Source organism: Rosa rugosa, chromosome 2 (genome assembly GCF_958449725.1).
Source record: "Rosa rugosa chromosome 2, drRosRugo1.1, whole genome shotgun sequence".
NCBI lineage: Eukaryota > Viridiplantae > Streptophyta > Magnoliopsida > Rosales > Rosaceae > Rosa > Rosa rugosa.
Window position 1 is genome coordinate 41,864,178 of NC_084821.1, and position 14,312 is coordinate 41,878,489.

At 44.0% G+C, this 14,312-nt stretch overlaps 1 long non-coding RNA gene across 2 annotated transcripts; it reads left to right on the plus strand.

Annotated features, from left to right (window-relative positions):
- The first annotated feature begins 1,387 nt into the window (after positions 1-1,387).
- On the plus strand, positions 1,388-4,532 carry LOC133733986 (uncharacterized). Of its 2 annotated transcripts, XR_009857998.1 has the most exons (8): positions 1,388-1,859; positions 2,004-2,086; positions 2,355-2,424; positions 2,522-2,683; positions 2,991-3,055; positions 3,770-3,968; positions 4,046-4,209; positions 4,334-4,532. It is a non-coding gene; the product is annotated as an uncharacterized LOC133733986 (long non-coding RNA). The 2 variants fall into 2 exon arrangements; XR_009857997.1 differs by having other exon boundaries at positions 1,391-2,086.
- The last annotated feature ends 9,780 nt before the right edge of the window (positions 4,533-14,312 follow it).

The following is a 14,312-nucleotide window of genomic DNA, read 5'->3' on the forward strand; positions in this document are numbered from 1 at the left end:
CACCGGCCCAAAGTCGGAATTTGACAAAACTTCCAACACCAAAGTTCTTCATCTAAACTCCAATTGAAACTTTCATAACTAGCACAAAGTCTGAATCAAAGCTATTTGGCCGGAATTTACCTCGTAAGTTTTGAAAACCGATGAACCCTAGATTTCCAATCTTCCAAATTCGAGCTCCACTGGTTGAATTGTTGCAAGCCACCTTGGGCGAAGCATCTACGTCCTCTGGGCTCCAAAAGCCCTCAAGAAACACCGGCTATGGTGGCCGGAATTGGAAGTTCCGATCTGGGTTTGAAGCATCGCCACCGCCAAACTTCCCGGCCTTGTAGCGCCGTCTACAGTGGTTCCCACGACGAATCACCACCACAGACGTGTAGAGGGGACTGAGGAGAGCAGGATTCCCTTTGGAATCGAAGCAAAAGGTGGCCGGAGGAGGAAGAACGACGCCGGCGAAGGTGCGGGGGCGAACCGGGGTCGGGACCAAAAAGAGAGAAAAGTTTCCCAAAATGGAAACTCTGATTTTTCTGATATTTTTCCGGAAAAATCCCATATATACCAAAATGGAAACTTTTTCCGAATGCGATAACTTCTTCATACGAACTCTGATTTCAGCGTTCCACGAACTCGTATCGACGCGTTCTACAATTTCCGTGAAGGAAGTTTCCACAGAATCCTAACGTATAAAAAGTTAAACTTCATAACCGCCTAAAACGTGCACTTCGAATAATTATTCGTCCGAAAATAATTCCACTCCACCCTTGAACCACGAAATCATACAAACGAACACTTTATTAATCCCAGGAAACATTTAGGAATTAATAACAAATTTCCGAGGTCTTACATGAATGTTCGTCAAATTTCGATGCTCACAAAACTCTTGTTCGTAGCAAATTTAATATCTCAACGAGCCTCTGCTTTGGAGAAGCACGAACCCCCACAGTTCGGCTTTTATGAAATCCCACATTATAAGAAAGGTGGGAGGTAGAAGAACCGATTTTGGAAGTCCCCAAAGAAAAAGAAGAAGAATTTAATACAGAAAGTAGGAACTTTAATTTTAAAACTTACTTGGTGCTTTCTTGATGCTAGGTTTTCTTGTTCTTCTTGTAATCTTCTCCAAAGTACACTACTACAAAAATCGAAACACACAACACTCATCAGACAACAGATTGAAAATCTACTGTTGTTAACCTAAACTCTAATGAAACCTGTGTAGGCACACAGGAGGCAAGTATTTTCCCTCCCAACCCGCTTTAAGATGACACACTCACACAACAGTCCTTTCCTTATCTGTTGTTGGAAAAAATTAAAACAAATTGAAGTCTCCCACCAAACAACTTAATTGAAACACCAAACCCGACAACCACACTTACTTCTTCCAAAACAACCCCCATTTACTAACCATATACTCGAAGTAGCTAGCAACCCGGCCATATACTCGAAGTAGTCCCTAGCGAACCACTTACACCGTTTCGTTTCTCTTCAGCCTAAAAATCAATCCATAACCCCTCTCTCATTTCACTCCTCGCTCTCTGCGATTCTCTAAGTCGCAAAACCTAACCCCTCTTTTCTTCGATCTCTGATTTTTGAATTTCAAGATGAGTGAGATTCTCCACATCCAAGGCGGCTAGTGTGGCAACCATATTGGAGCCAAGTCTTGGGAGGTGCTCTCTGTCGAGCACAACATCGGCAGGTATGAAGGCTACGCGCTTCAGCTTGAGAGGATCAATGTCTGCTACAACGAGGCCGGTGGCGCTAGGTACGTGCCCATGGACATCGTAAGATCTAAACCGTACATCCAGATCTTCAAGCTGGAAAACTTCATCTTCGACCTGTACACGCCGAGCACAACTGGGCTAAAGGTCACTACACTGAAGGGGCTGAGTTGATCGACCACCTTTAGTTGATCTAAAATCTTTTTATCTATCCAATTAATTGCTTGAAATGAAATTGATGCTCAATTCTAATCTTTATATCCGTCTGGGTTTATGCTGAACATCTTAAAGTGAAGAGATTTATGATCTGCTGTCTAGCAAGGTGGTGGAGGGTTTGGGTTTGGATGGCCTAAAGGAATGACTGCAATTCTATGGTAATTTCATGCTCTGGGTCTCTCTTTAGCTTTAGTTTTAATAGGTTGTCATTAATTGTGCTTTTTGTTAGAACTGTAAGTTTGGATTTGGAGGTATTGGTTTTCATTAATTGTGCCTTTTGTTTTGCTTCTACACCTCTCCAGTTCTGACCAACAACCATATATAATTGACTATTGTGCTACTTGAAAATATGATAGCTTTCTTATATCTGTTTCTTTTTCCAATTTGTTAGGCATATAGGTGACTTTGATTTTTCGTGGTTTGCAGTTTTGGAGCTGCAATATATGGTACCGGTGCAAACAAATTGCAGTGACAGCAAGTGCTTAAAGAGCTAGATGTAAGTATCGGTCAATCTTGCTGGGGGTTTCTATATAGTCATAATTGCTTAAACAGTAATTGATTTTTATGCCCTTCATGTGCTTCTATCTTTTCAGCTGCTAGAAAACCTTTTGATCCAAAACTAAAAGAAGTGATTCATTTGATCCATTAATTGTATTCCTTCATGGAGGCTGGCATACTGTTTCTTTGTCAAGCGTTTCAAAGTCCTTAGCATTTCTCTCTATAATTGGGTCCAACTTGTTACTTGTAAATTATAGGTGAGTGATGATTCTCCTTTCTCTTCTTTTTTCTTGTTAAATCTAAATATATTTGATGTTCAACAAAATTATATTTGATGGCTACCCAACAGTTAGATACCATCCATAAGTTTTACCAAATATCATTTGCAATAGCTATATCTAAGCTCAAACATGTCTGATTAAAGTTGATTTAATGATCATATGCTTACTGTATATGACAAACCTGTTTACATATGTTTGGGTCCTTTAGATATCAGCTTGTATCTTTATGGATTTGCTCCCACTTTCCTGATTTCTGACAAGTTATGATATCAATTTATTTTAGAGCGAGGTTCACTGGAATTTGGTGAGGAAGCACTTCAATCTCTTCCAGGGAATATTGGCTCCCAGGTAATCTTACTTCTGCAATGCTAGCTAGCATGGTGCGTTAATTAGCTTGCCTATTCTCTATCTCAATTTGTGATTATATAGTCCTATTTTTGTGCCATCTCATATATATATATATTAGTATACCCGCAATTAGGTATTAGCATGTGTGTGACTTTTAGTTCCTAAACTCTTAGTTTCTTCTCAACATGATGTGAAAGATATACTTGTGGTTGTTGATCATGTTATTGACATGGGGCTCGCTAGTCCATCCAAAATTGCTGTTCTTGGTGGTTCTTGTGGTGGCTTTTTAACAACTCACTTAATTGGCCAAGTGTGTAGCTTGCAGAAAGTAGTACTATCTGTTCATATCTCAGATATGCTATATTTTAGAGGGAACTTCTTGTCCCTCATGTTATACTTCTGTTTTGTTAATTAAATATGTTTTTTGAGATATTAACTGTATTTCTGAAGATTTATAGGAACAGAGAGGGCGTACCTCTGATGAACTTGTAGTCTTTTGAATTGTGTTTATGGCTTTGGGGAACATAAAGTCCTGTGGCTACCATTTTTTTCTGTTTGAAGGAAAAGCAATTAGTTTTACTGACAAAAGCTCCCTTGAATTTATTTAATACACATATTCTTCACTTAGCTATGTACTTGCTAAGAAGTTGTGTGAATTTGCATTTCAGTTATACATCTTTTCAGAACTGTTTGTAATTTTTCAACCTTTTGCAGCTTCGTGGATACAGTCCCAGTCCATGTTGGTCCAGTGTCCTACTTGTTGCTGTCCAAACCAACAAAGGGTGTTGAAAAGACATTTTCGTTAAAGGAAAGTACATCTTTGCTGGATTGGTTGATGGAAGGAACATTTGAGCTAATGATCTCTCTGCTTCCCTAAGTACATTGCAAGCTCTTGAAGGCATTGTTGGCAAAGGTGATAAAATTTTCTGCAGTTTTGGTAAATGATGACAAGAAAGTGCATTTCATTAATTATTTATCTGTTCCTTGTAGACCACCTTGTCGTCTTTACCTCCTGCTCTCTTCTTCACACTGCTGTTGATCTTGTTAATGAGACTAAGCTGGACAATGAAATCAAATTGTGGCTCGCCTTTGCTGCCCAGAAAATTGTTGAAGTTAATGCTTTGGCAAAGGCATTGGCTGGTCACAAGGATGAGGTATGCCTTTTATTCTTTCACTACATGCAACTGATCCAGATTTGTTTTGTAAAGCACAAATCATGTCCTGGTTTTATACTTGATTAAAATTGCTAGTATTGATTTATTTTTCCATTACATACAGGTATAGTATCATGCTCTTCTGCTGCAATGTGCAACTTCCAAAACTTCACAACAAGCTTGGAGGTGATGCAAATTAGAATATAGTGCACAAGATGGTTTGAAATGGTGCAGCTAGGATGCTTTCTTTGATGGTTTTATGGTCTAGAAACTTGAATGTATGGATAATTTACAAATATATTGGAGCATTGTTTCTATGCAAATATATATGGAGCATTATTTTTGTGCAAATATTTTAGGCAAATAATCGATAATGAACAACGATATGAACTCACACAACATGAAAAACAGAAAGCAGTTGTCCTATTGTTGAATCATACAACGATATAGAAAAATTGTGTTGTACAATTGGTGTAAAATTCAACCTTAATTTCTCATATACAACAGGCAATTGGTTGGTCACAAATATGATTACAACTATCACACCACAGTTATATACAAATATCTGTAGTGGTAAGGATCATCCAATAATAGTTCATAATATTTCTGTTGTCTGATTAGGCAACCAACATCAGTTGGAAACTTAATTATGTTGTGTGAGTAATCATTGAAACAACAAATTGAATGTGCCGCATGCCGTGCATCCAATTTCTGTCATTGTCATGCGCAGATTTGGGACAACGGTTCTATCTTCTGCGTCAACTCTATGATCGACACACAATGGTGATTCACCATTGTCTGAGTGTTGTGATCACACAACACCGAGATAGACGACAGAACTTTGCTCTTGGGACAACGGTTATACACCGTTGTCTGATGCATTTTTTGTAGTAGTGGTAGTGCGCATGAGCGGTGGTGGCGGTGCACAGGACGGTGGTGCACGACACAAAGGAGGTGGGTCCTAGGCTAATTCTAGGGTTTCACAGCTTAGAGAAGAAAAAAAGGGGAATTTTGGCTTCTGATTCAGGGTTAGGGCTCGTGCTAATAACGTGTTTTAGGAAAAGAGATTGCAGAGAGACTAGTAGAGAGAATTGAGAGAATGAATTATATCTTTCATTGATAATAGAAGTCTCTATATATAGAGGATATAAGTACATAACCATTGATTACATGGAATCCTATTATAATTAAAACTAGGAATCTAGAACAATCTTCTCCTATTACAATAATGAAAAGTAATCCTAATTTGATAAGGCACACATAAATCGAATATCCTTCAACAAGCCTCTATATATAGAGGATACAAGTACAATTCATTTGAGTATAAGAAATCCTATTCTAATTAAGACTAGGAATCTAGAGTAATCTTCTCCTATTACAACAATGAAAATCAATCCTAGTTTGGTAAGGCACACATAAATTGAATATCCTTTAACACGCTCCTTGTGCCGTCCAAACATGATGTCATTTGACATCTTGGCGCTTCTAGTGTTGCCTCGTTAAAAATCTTGTCTGAGTACTAAAAATCAAGTAGGACAAAAATAACCTCCAGGAGGAGAAAAAGAGTACAACACGTCATTCACTATTCGAGATCAAACATGTAGGCGTCATACCTCCCCCTGATGTCAAGATCTCCCCATGATTGCTACAATTATAGGAGTTTGGGTAGTTTACGCATTCCAATGCTCTTTACATGCTTCTCGAAAGTAGACTTGGGTAATGACTTAATAAGTCAGCCACATTGTTCTTAGATCGAACTTGGTTCACCTTGATCTTAAGAAGATTCTGTTGTTGCTGATTATAGAAAAATTGGCGATATGTGCTTGTTTCATTTGCTCAATGCAAGTAGCATTATCCTCATAAATGCTCATAGGCTCATCTGTGATAGACTTCAAACCACAAGTTCTTCGAACATGCCTAATTACGGACTTCAGCCATATACATTCATGAACAACATCGTGATTCATATGGTTGGAAGAGGACTCTACACTTGTTCTCAATTTCTTTCAATCTCCTCATCTTGTACGTACCTTGGAAACTTCATGTGGAATGGGTTAATTGTTTGCATCGTATTTCACTAATGCAATTTTGTTCTACTCATATATTTCGTGAAGAGAATTAAGTCGCAGACGCACTAGCAAATTTTGAAATTACTTTCTGAAGTTTAGTTTCATAGGATTTGGCTTCACCTATCATTCATAGTTTTTGTAATCAGAACCGAATGGGTCTTCTTAATTTCCGTTTCTGTTGATATTGTCGAGAGGTTTGGTATAGTTCCCCATCTATGTAATTTTTTTTGAAAAGCCCCATCTATGTAATTTATTTCTCTTTTATTCAAATAAATTATTCTCATTTCGTCGGGATTCATCAAAATAGATAATGTATCAACATCAAAACAGATTACATATCCAATGGCCAAGCCTTATTTTGTATTAGACAAAAAAATAGATAATGTATATAAAAAACAATTATATAATTGTTCAAGTAAACCCTAATTTGTGTTTGGCTCAAACTCTAGGTTACTTGACCTAGTGGTAATAGGGTTAAATTAGAAGGATCTAGATTCCTATTCAATGTACGATTACTTTCCTTGTATGATTGAGATTCTATGCATTGTAATTCTCTATATAAAGAGGCCCCTATTATCAATGAGAATACACAGAAAATTCCTCTCAATTTCAGTTTCTCTACAACACATTATCAGCACGAAGCCCTAACCCTGAAAACGCTAATTTCGTAACCTTCAAAATCCTGCAACCACCGCCTCACATATCGAAGCCCTAGTCCCAAGGAACCCAGAACCGGCGGCGGAACCACCGGAACAGGCCAGAAAACCCCTGAACCGGCCGTCGGAAAAATCGGACCGGCCCCTGCCTTGTACCTGCCCTGTGCCTGCCCCTGCCAGCCTTGCCGAGCAGCTGCCGAGATCTGCCGAGCCTTGTGCCTGCACCTGCCGAGACCTGCCGACAGCCCCTGCAAGCCTCCTGCCGAGACGTGTGCCTGCCCCTGCCGACAACCCTGCACACACCTGCCGACATCTGCCGAGCCCCTGCGCAGCAGCTGCCGACAGGCCCTGCACATCCTCCGCACAGCCCCTGCAGCAGCCCCCGCAACTGCCCTGCACCAACCTGCCTAGCTACGGCCACCACCTCCGACCACCAGTTTCCGGCCAATTTTCGGTGACCTCCGGCGACCCTTTTTCCGGCCATCTCCGTCATCTTTTCCGGTCAAGAATTCCGGCATCTTTTCAAGGTAAACTTTTCTAAAAGTTCCCGTTTTTGAAGTTTTTCAATTTCTTCTTCTTTTTCTCGGGGACTTCCAACATCCCTTCTTCTACCCCCCTTTCTTCTTCATAGGGGAGACCAAAAGCCGAACTATGGGGGTTCGTGCTCACTCCAAGCTTGGAGCTTGTAGATTCCTCCAAACTTAGAGTTTGTTGAGAAGAAAACGAACGACCACATACATCGTTGTTTCGATCTAATCCAAAACCCCTCTTAGAATCGGATTTTCTTGGAAGCGACTACGCTCGGAAAATCCCTAATTTCTTGGAAGCGACTACGCTCAGAAATTTTATAGTTTTTCGTGGTAGCCTTCTTCGCTCCGAAACTAACCCTATTTTCTTGTTGTTTTTCAGGATGAGTAACCTGAACAAGTTGAGCTTCGCTCCACTAGAGACAACAGGCGCAGGATACCACAAGTGGGTCCGTGATGTGCGCCAGCATCTTAAGGCTGATGGGATCCTGAGTACAATCCAAGAGCCAAGTCAGGACTTGCTTACTCCTCAACAAGCTGCTGCTTTTGAAGCAAATAGAGCTACGAGAGAGGCGAATGAAGCTAAAGCCATCATTCTCATGACAAGGCACATGAATGACGTGCTCCAAAATGAGTATCTCAATGAGGAAGACCCAAGAAACTATGAGTAGAACTCGAGCAGCGTTTTGGCAACGTCTGTGATTCCCTGCTTACAGACTTAGAAGTGAGATGGCATAGCCTCCGCTTCTGTGATTTCAAGTCTGTACTTGACTACAATTCAGAAGCACTTCTTATCAAGTCTATGATGGAATTCTGTGGCAGAACATCACTGATACGATGTTGATCGAGAAGACTCTCTCCACCTTCCCCGTCTCTGCATTGATGATAGCTAAAAACTATCAGATTGATGTCAATGCTAGACGTATCACAAGATTTCATGAGCTAATTGGTGCCTTGAACATAGCTGAAAAGCACGACAACATACTTGTGAAGAACTATAACTCCAGACCCGTGGGAACCAAGTCAAATCCGGAGTCTAATTATAGTCGCGCCTCCAAGGGAGGACGCAAGGAGCGAAACCCTAAGAGTAGGGATAATACTGGACGTTCTGGTCCATATTCTCGCCCTAAAGAGGAAGGAAACCGCCAAGATAGGCGTACACGGAACCGTGGAGGTAAACGTGTGAAGAGAGAGAGAGGCCAAGCCTCCGGTTATGGTGGTAACGCCACCAAAGGCAATAACCGTCTTCAAAACGCTCCAAGAGCGCCTCAATCAAGGGAACCTGACCATAATGATGCTTGTCTCAGATGTGGATCAAATGGAAATTGGGCAAAGAAGTGTACTGCATCCCAGAACGTTGTAAACGCATACAAGATGTATCGTGAAGCAAGGGAGGCAAATTACATGGAACAAGAAGATCAAGATGGAGATCTCGATCTAAGGGTGGAAGACTACAAGGATCAAGACCCAGAAACTGGCGATTTTGATTAAGTCTTTTTATTTTCCAAGAGATGTAGGCAATTGCCATATTATATTTGTAGTAGATGCCAATGATATTAGTCTTTCTTCAAAGTAGGCGCACTCAATGTAAGTGTGATGTCTAGGAAGGTTTTGAGATAAGTGGTACTTAAGTGAGCCTTGCTCCACCGACATCTCTCTACTCACCTGGTCACATTTGCATTGGAATTACCGAAAGGAGTTAGACGACTACCATTGTTTTGCATTAGCTATTTTATTGGATTAGATTTTCTTTGGTTAAAGAAACGATGATGTAATTCCGTTTGGCTTATTAATAAAAGTTGAGTTCTTTTCTTTATGACTCCTTTTTAATTACGAGCTTTTCTTTTCAAGGAATGGATGAACTTCAATGTCTTGCGGATAGTGCGACTATGCACACCATTCTACGACATAGGCAATTATTCTTGGAGATGTTGCCTACATATTCATCTGTGACTACGATGGCTGGGCCATCAGGTTTAGTTCAAGGACATGGAATGGCCCAATTCCTTTTGCCCAATGGCACCTTGATTAAAGTCACTGAAGCTCTCTACGCTCCTAAGGCAAATCGAACCTTATTGAGTTTTAAAGATATTAGAGCCAACGGATTCCATGCGGAAACGCATAGTGAGAACGGAATAGAATTCCTTTGCATTACCTCTAATGATTGCGGAAGAAAGCGCATCTTAGAGAAGCTTATGTGTCAATCTAGTGGACTTTATGTCACTACAATTCGACCTATTGAATCCAATAATATAATAAGAGAATATCTCTTGGATTCAGACACATATTGACTTTGGCATGAACGACTAGGACATCTTGGTCATGATATGATGCTCCGTATACTAAAGACTTCACACGGACATCCATTCTTCAGAGTGAGAAGAAGCAAGAATCGAAAATTGATTCCTAGACTTAGCAAGACCGCAACAATTGCAGCATCTGGCGCTGCAGCCATCTTGGGTCGCCATAGGGCAGCCCAAGTCCCATGTGATGACTCCATCAATGGCGCCCACCATGAGCATGACGCCATGGTTGTTCCTCCCACTGGCCATGACGCCATAAACAGCAATTCTCATGGCTCCAATGCCATGATGGGAGATGTAGTCACACATTTTGCTTCTAATAGCGCTGTTTCTGGTGGCTTTCCCCGGGTACCTCACACAGAATGCTATACCGTCTGGGGTACCGATGCGCCTCTTAAATCCTGTACCAAGAACACACGCTTAGAGGGGTAAACCGTACCGGACGGTTTACACCTCTCCGATGCTTGAGTGAGAAGCTAATATTGATGTATAGTAAGTAAATAGTGGACAAAGGAGTTATTACCCGTAAAAGGTGGTTGTGCTAATGCCCTTATACTCGAGCATGTGAAGGAAGTCTCCCCCATCTTCGATGTGGGACACTAGTTGTTCTTCTGATGCCATATCAGTCCTCCTGTTGTGTAAATAGTTGGGCTGTGTTGGCCTTGCCCAGGGCCCTGGGTGCCCGGGGTGGCATCCCAAATGGGCCTCGCCATGGTGGGTCGTGAACCCGGCCCATGGTATAGTACATGGGAGTACCGATGGGGCCCAGCCGATAGTGCCAAACTTAGTTGAGACTTCCCTAGTATGTACAAGTCCCCCAAGTTCCCGTTCAAGATGTTTCTTGGGTGGGGACTTATTATTGTCTCGGAAGTTTGGCACTAGTGTGCCTATAGGGAGTCCCCCAAGTTCCCGTTCAAGGGATATCTTGAGCGGGTTACGCTGTAGGTAGCTAATCTACACGCTGCGATAGGGTGAGGGTTGAGCCTCCGGTACCCAATGGGGTAGAGAGAGGACTGGGCTCTGATACCCGATGGGGTAGAGAGAGAACTTGGCTCTGATACCTGATGGGGTAGAGGAATTGACTCTCCGGTACCCAATGGGGTAGAGGATGTGAGTCTCCGGTACCCAATGGGGTAGAGAGAGGACTTGGCTCTGATACCCGATGGGGTAGAGAGAGAACTTGGCTCTGATACCCGATGGGGTAGAGGGAGAACTTGGCTCTGATACCCGATGGGGTAGAGGAATTGACTCTCCGGTACCCAATGGGGTAGAGGATGTGAGTCTCCGGTACCCAATGGGGTAGAGAGAGGACTTGGCTTTGATACCCGATGGGGTAGAGAGAGAACTTGGCTCTGATACCCGATGGGGTAGAGGAATTGACTCTCCGGTACCCAATGGGGTAGAGGATGTGAGTCTCCGGTACCCAATGGGGTAGAGAGAGAACTTGGCTCTGATACCCGATGGGGTAGAGGAATTGACTCTCCGGTACCCAATGGGGTAGAGGATGTGAGTCTCCGGTACCCAATGGGGTAGAGAGAGGACTTGGCTCTGATACCCGATGGGGTAGAGAGAGAACTTGGCTCTGATACCCGATGGGGTAGAGGAATTGACTCTCCGGTACCCAATGGGGTAGAGAGAGAACTTGGCTCTGATACCCGATGGGGTAGGGAGAGTTGGAGCCTCTTGGTACCCGATGGGGTAGGCGGTGCATGTCAGCCACGTGGGGCATACTGAGTTGTGCAATAAATGGCCGTCCCCTCAACTGACGGTTTTCGAGACGTGGGACACGTGTAGTGATCCTGTGGTTGTGGGCTTTTCGGCTTCAACGGCCCTGATGCTTTGGAGATTGAATTTAAGAGGGAAACAGACTGTTTCCCTTCTCACTTTCTCCGAAATTCTGAGAACTGAGAAATCGCGTTTTGCCCTCTCACCTCTTGTGCTTCTGTTGCTGTGGCTGTGAGGAGTGAAGACGAAAGCTTTAGCCAGATTAGCGACTGCCGGAAAAGAGGTAAGAGAATGTGGTTTGGTTTTTTTGTTTTGTGTTTCTGTTTGACGTGGGTTTTGGGCTGCTTCGATTTTGCCTGTGTTTCTGGGTTTTGCGTTGAATTTCTGGGCTTGCTTTGAATTTCTGGGTTTTCTTGAATTTCTGGGTTTTGCTTTGAATTTCTGGGTTTTCTTGAATTTCTGGGTTTTGCTTTGAATTTCTGGGTTTTGCTTGAAGTGGGGAGTGATCCGCGCTTCAACGTGGTCTTAGATCTGGTTAGGCTAACCCCTTGTGCTTCTGATTCCAGATATAGCGAGTTTTGAGGTTTCCGGTATCGTGATTAGGATGGAATCAGAAACCAAGGGTGGGGATACGGGATCGTCATACCAGTCGTCTGCCAGGCAAGCAGAAGTGGATATCGATCGGTACCTAGCTTCAGTAGGTCAATTAGCAGAGAATACCGGGTCCTCGACGGGGGTGTTCTCGGAGAGCAGTGAGGAGTCCGACGAGGGTGAGAGCGAGGATGGATCTGTGGAGGCCCCCGTAGTCACGGTGGCAATCCCGGAGGGCATACCGAAGCCTAGGTATACACTTACGGACGGGACCGTATGCGACGAACCCGGGAGAAGTATGACGATGAAGGAGATCATCGCCATGCGACTGAAGTGGGGAATACCGGACGCATTAGAGCTTAGGCCCCTTAAGGAAGGAGAGATGGCCGCGAATCCTGCCCCGGGGTGGGTGGCGCTGCACGAGAACCAGTTCCACCAAGGGTTATCGCTACCGCTGCCCCGGTGCCTACAGTATCTATTGCGGATGCTGAACCTGTCACCGGGGCAGTTGACCCCGAATGCCATTCGCCAAATATATAGTATGATGGCCATGTGGGACTTGTGCCAACAAGGGTGGCCTTCTGTAAATGAATTCCGCGCGGTACACAGGATCCTGTACTCAAGGAAGCTGTCCTGTGCGGGTACGGTGACATTTGCCGCTAGGGATTACGAACCATTAGTTACCGACATGCCCTCGTCGATGAGCAAAAGGTGGAGGAATAAAGTGTTTCTAGCTGGTGGGCGATGGCAGATTAAAAATAAGAAGTGGCATCTGACCGGTACTTTCCAAGCAATCGGGGACCAGGCTTACACTTTATCCGAGGTGGAGAGGAAGAGGATAGCCCGGGTATACGCTGTTTGGAATGAGAAAGAGAGGAGCTCTTATAGATTTATCCGGCACTCTATACTTTATAGGCTAGGGCTAGGATGGCTCCCTGGTGAGGCTTTTTTTAAAAAAACTTTTGGCTTCTTTTGTTTTGTTTTTTTTTTTTTTTTTAACTATGGAACTGATTGCAGTGAAAGCACCGAAGAGGAAACCCCGGAAAGGCAAAGAGGAGGACAGAATGGACAATAACCAGTTGATGGATATGCTGATGAACCAGGGAGAAGACGCCCTGCACATTGAGGTCGACCTAGGGTCGAAGGCTACGGGTCGGTCCATTGAAGAGACCCTGCTAGAGATCACTGACGCGGGATATGGGGAACCTGATCCCAATGCTCCCGCGACTCAAGTCGAGCAGCCTTCTACCGCTGACATCATCACCATAGGGAGAAGGTACCGCCCGCCGTGTCCATTTCTTCTCGGTCCACTGGGAGCGACGAGGCCCTGCTTCCAGGGGAGAAGAAGAGGTCACACAGGCACCGGCACCGAGGTGATAAACAGGAGGTTACCTATACCGGCCGGGATGTTAAAGGATCCGGTGCGAAGAGGCAGAAGAAAGAACTTCCGGTACCCGACGCGTCGCCGTCACTTGGCCTACTGGCTCCTGCCATTCCGGTAATCCCTAAGAAGCCCATCAAGCAGCTGCTGAGTGAGTACGGGGTTGCTGATGAAAAATTTGTGCGGTCCATGCTTAGCGATCTGAAGGATATTGACCTCGACCGGGTGCGGGCCAAGGACAATACCCCCAAAGAGAATCGCCGTCTCGCCCGGGAATCTATGATGCGGGTATGGGTTTGCTTCATTCTTGCGACCGGTACTTACTGTATATATATTTTAACCGGTGTGTTTGCAGGCACTCTTCAATCTGTACGCGGTTGATGCCAGCGAGGAAGATACTCAACTGAAGGAGGAGGTTAGCAATCTCTCCGGGCAGGTGAAGTATCTGCATGGTGAGAAGGCCAAGCTGGAGAAGGAGCGGGACTCCTTGAGGCAAAAGATTGAGTCCTTGACTCCACTGGTTGCCGAGATGGACGCGGCAAAGCAGCGGATCGCGGAGCTTGAGGGTGAACTCACCGAGGCGCGGGATGAGGTAAAGAATGCTCGGGACTCGGAGAAGGATGCTGCAGAGTCTGCCACATCATGGAAGGAGAAGGCAGACTACTTGGAGGAGCGTCTTCCCGTGGAGAAGCGCGAGGCCGTGGAGGAGTACAAGGCTTCCGAAGAGCTTATTGCGATGCTTGCTGCTGCCCAAGACAAGGCTGTTATCATGAAGTTCAAGGAGTGGGTGGTGGCAGGGTACTTGGATGAAGCCAAATTCAGGCGGGGCCTTCTCGAGAAGAAGAAAGAGA